The following is a 4,977-nucleotide window of genomic DNA, read 5'->3' as shown; positions in this document are numbered from 1 at the left end:
GGGGAAGAGACAGAAATCTTTAATAAATAAATTAAAATAAATAAATAAATAAAATAATAATTTCTTCAAAGATTGACTTTTAGCTCAAGTCAGCAAACACTGAATGCTTAAGAGACAAATCCAACCTGTGGCCCCTGTGGTAGTACAGTTTGGGATCCTCCTCTAATTCCAGAATTCAAAACTGGGTATGAAACTGAGTTTTCTGCCTTTTCATTATTGTACTTTGTGATAAAAAAAATCATAAGATGTATTACATTAGCATTTTAAATTTTAATTAAATATATGTATATTTGCGGTAAATAATGAGATTTTGATTAAAGTACATGGGGTCGACCAGCTAAATTGAGCTAATGAGTATATAAGTCACCTTATGTACTTACTATGATAAGAATACTCAGAATCTCAATTAGAAACCTTTCTGAAATAGTCTATTCTTCGTACAACATTCCTCCTCCTACTCACTAAGTCCCAGCCTCTGTTAAGCCCATGACACTCTCTGCTTCCAAGAGATTGCTTATATTTTTAGATATGTGTAAGTGGAGGCTAGGGACACTGCTCAGTCCATAAAGTGCTTGCCAATCAAGTTTGAGGATTTGAGTTTAAATCCTTCATACTTATTTTAAAAGCCAGGCATGTAAGTGTGTGAATAAATTCCTAGGTCAGGGAGGTGTATGCAGAATAATTCCTAGGGCTTAGCGGTCCACCGTTCTAGCCAGATTAGTAACCTTCAGTAAATATGAGGGAGGACAAGATGGCTTGGTGGAGGAGCATCTCACCAGGTCTGATGACCTAAAGCTTGATCCCTGAAAACCATGTAGTGAAAGAATAGAACAAATTGCCAAAAGTTGCCATATGATCTCCATTGTGAGGTGACATGTATACATAAATAAACACATAAATGCATAAATAAATAAATATAATTTTAAAAGAATGAGAAGAGTTGATTGAAGAAGACACCAGATAGTGACCTTTGACCTCCAAATGTACCCACACAAAAAGCTTCTTAATATAGGATATCATACATTCTTGATATTAGCCGTGATACTGACTCTTCATGGTCAACTTTCCTATTTTTCGGTATAGATCATTCTAAACCATTGTTCCCCAAATGCCTTACACATTCTTGATTCTGCTGGGATTTTGAAAATTTTTGCTCCATTTGACTGCAATGCCCTATCTTGACACTATGCCTCTCTGAACAATAGTCCTTCCTTAATTCCTGGTGTTGGTCTCCTTTCTTTCTTGATGACTTCCCTTACCAAACAGCCCACAGGGATCTCTCTGCCTCCCCAAATCCTACAGACATCATCAGCAACCTTGTCATATTTATTGTACTCTTTTACCTCCCAGACATGTCTATTAACAAAACAAAGAAATATCTCTGGGCAGGGTCAATTCCTTTAACTTTTTGTAGCCCCTGGGGTCATGTCTAACACTACACAGGAAAAGCATAGGAAGTGAGCTGAAAATGTGAAGTGCATTCACAACAGGCTGTATTTCTTTCCTTTATGTTCTCATTTAGTAGCGTATAACAAATTCTCAAACAATTACTTTTCAATGAACAACACAGATTTGGATCATAAATACCAGTTCCAGAAATGTGTTGAAAATAAAATCCTCTTCTTTTAGATGCTCTTGTTGAAGGGAGGTGTTCTATAATATACTCCTGGATACTGGCTGCTATCTTAATAAATATTTTATGGACCTATTTATCCAGTACCATAACTTATATTTCCATCCCAGGTTATAGTTTATATTTTGTAGACATAAAGGGAGCGTATTTGGAAAAGAAACATCTCTAAATGTGGTTGCCCATCAGTATCTGTGGGATCCATAAATCAAATATAAAAAAATATTTGAAAAACTATTTGTCTCAGCTGGGAGTTTACAACGCTTGCCTGTCATGAATAAGGGTATAAAGCCTTAGATTTGTTAACCCCTAACACTGAAAAATAAAAAGAAGAAGAAATTTACCTATATGGAACATATTGAACATGTACTATATTTTCCTTGCCATAAATATTGTGGTATGACAATAATTTATAGAACTCTACATTGTAGAAGGCATAAAAATGAACTTTAGATAATCTAAAGTATACATAAACTGTAGTCTACAGAAAATGTGTAAAGACCAAATGTACATACTGTAACATTTTATAAAATGATTTCTGGGGATGGGGCAATGAATTAGCAGTTAAGAGCACCTGGATTCAATTCCCAGCTCCCTCATGGCAGCTCACAACTATCGATAACTCCAGTCCCAAGGGATCCAGTGACCTCTTTTGGTCTCTGCAGATACTGCATTACGTGGTATGCAAACAACCAAAAAATTCTCATTTAAATAAAAATAAAAATAAAATAATTTTCTTTGAAAAGAATTCAAGTATCTACAGATTTGTATATTATAGGAAATTTGTCAAGGATACTAAGGGATCATATATATTACATTGGTGTTTGCTAATGATTATGATATCATATTCACTAGGGAATAAAATTACATTTTTCTAGAGTCAGGCTCATTAAGATCTTCAGGCATGAATAACTACTACAGTAGGTATTTTTTTTTAAAGAGGGCATAATTCAGACATAAATGAAACAACCATGCTAAGGCAATGAGATTGTAACCTTGCTGGAGGTGCAAAAGATGAAGCTTTGATTTTTCTTTTTTTTCTATACTAGGCAGCTTAGTTTATAGTGCAATAATTTTTCAAAGTGTTTCCTGGGGTCTTGAGGTTTTATAGAGTTGTTTTTAGAGAGACTGTCAGCTAAGGGTTTGGTAGATAATGCTGATAATATGAGGAAGGGAGCAGTTTGTTGAAAGCCCATTTGCTTTTTATCTGCATCACAGAGAATAGAATTAGCTATGGAACTTATGGCTTCATCTTTTATCCAGACAATTTCTATCCTAGTAGCCTTATTTTAGAAGGGATGAGTACACTGCTGTTGGGAGTTCCTAGCTACTTCAAGCCTGTTTACTAATCTGCAAAATGGGAAACGATATTAATTTTATAGTTTGGTGCAATGAAGCTCAAATGAGATACAGTAGTAAAATTACATTTTTTTGAGCATCTAAATGTGGGTCAGGTTCCTTTCTATCACCTTCATACCTTATCTCATTGTTTGTTTTCCAATCAGGCATGAAGACAAATAATTGGCCGGAACAAGGAGAGGAGCAGGGACTAAAGCACAAGACTGAGAAATGGAGATCTTAGGGGTGCTGTGAGATAAGACACATGGAGGCCTAAGTGAGTGCCGAAGAAACCACCACCTCAAGATCTGGGTTTGAACCCCAGCGCTGTCATCAATTTGCTGAATGACCTGCAAGAAAATTGCTATTCCTGACTCTCCCTTTCTTCATCTGAAAATGGGTAACATAGGTCATCTTACAGAGAGTGCTATAGCAAGAATTAAGTGAATTAATGAGGAGAAAAGTTTGGACAGGTCCTGAGATTTAAAAAAAAAAAAACAAATAAACAAACAAATATAGTATTATTCAGGACACAAAAAAAACTTCAAGATTTTGTTAACGTTTCTCAATATTCTCTAGGATGAGTACATGGGCGGGGGAGGGGGGATAAATAAATCAAAGCAAGTGACCCTGCTTACCACTAGCCCAGGAGAGTCTGTAAAACAGATGCTGAGACAGGCCAGTCAACAAGATGATAAACATTAATCCCAATTTCCACCAAAGATTTGCATGCAAGAGAAATTTTAAATTTTTGAGTTTTCTCTTAGAAATAAAGACTCATAAAAATTGAGGCTGACCAGTTTTTTTAATAGGCATATGTTTAACTACTGACTCTATCTATTTGGAAGTTGCAGGTCTCAAGAGTACTTACATCATCTTGATTTATTTTTTTTAATTTTATTTTTATCTCATGTTATGTATATGAGTGTTTTGTCTGCATACCTATCAGAGCACCACATGTGTGTCTGATGCTCAGTAAGGCAGAAGAGAGGGGTCAGAGCCTCTAGAACTGGCATTACAGTCATGAGCTGCTATGTGGGAATCAAACTCTGGTCCACTGGAAGATCAGCCAGTGCTCTTAGCCACTGAGCCATATCTCCAGCCCCTCTGGACTAAGCTTTGATAAGCCACATGTATCTAGACAGTCATCTATTTCTTTTAGATTTTCCAGTTTGGCAGAATATAGACTTAAAGCAAGGCTTTATGAATCTACATCACAACTCCTTCTCTCAATGCTCTGGAATAATTGAATAAGAAGAGTTGAAAAGTGTGTAAAAGTCAAAGGTAGTAAATGTCTAAAAGGAAACAGTATGTTCCAGACACAGCAGGGCAACTGCACATATAAACTCACAGCACTTAAAACAGCATGCACAATATCTATGTAAGCTTAAGCCAGATCAAATCTCAATGTTGAGAGGAGCAATGGGCATGAAATCCCATCCCTAGACAAAGAGTTATTAACAACTGACAGTTGCTAGGAGACATAGAGTCAATTTTCTTTAAAAATGTAGCCCATGTCAAATGGATGGATCTAGAAAACAACATATTGAGTGAGGTAACCTGGTGCAGGAGAATTGTCTGTATTCTGTCGATCATGTATTAAATAAATGCTGGTTGGCCAGGCAGGAAGTATAGGTGGGACAACAACACAGGAAGTAAAAGTGGGGCAATGAGAACAAGAGAATGCCGGGAAGGAGGAAGCCCATCCCTTCCCAGTCCTGCCCAGATCATGGAAGAAGCAAGATGTGACCTACCCCACTGAAAAAGGTACTGAGCCATGTGGCTAATATATACTAGAATAATGGGCTGATATATGTTATAAGAGCTAATATGAAGCCTGGGCTAATGGGCCAATCAGTTTATCATTAATATAGACTCTCTGTGTGATTTTCTTTGGGGACTTACCGGCTATGAGAATTGGGCAGGACATAAACCCCAACAAGCTGGCTTTCATGTTACAGTAATTCAGACCCAGAAAAACAAATATAATATGTACACACTCATAAGTG

Source organism: Alexandromys fortis, unplaced genomic scaffold (genome assembly GCF_014885135.2).
Source record: "Alexandromys fortis isolate MF-2015 unplaced genomic scaffold, M_Fortis_MF-2015_v1.1 scaffold_401, whole genome shotgun sequence".
NCBI lineage: Eukaryota > Metazoa > Chordata > Mammalia > Rodentia > Cricetidae > Alexandromys > Alexandromys fortis.
The sequence above is the reverse complement of the archived record's forward strand: the minus strand, read 5'-3'. Positions refer to the sequence as shown.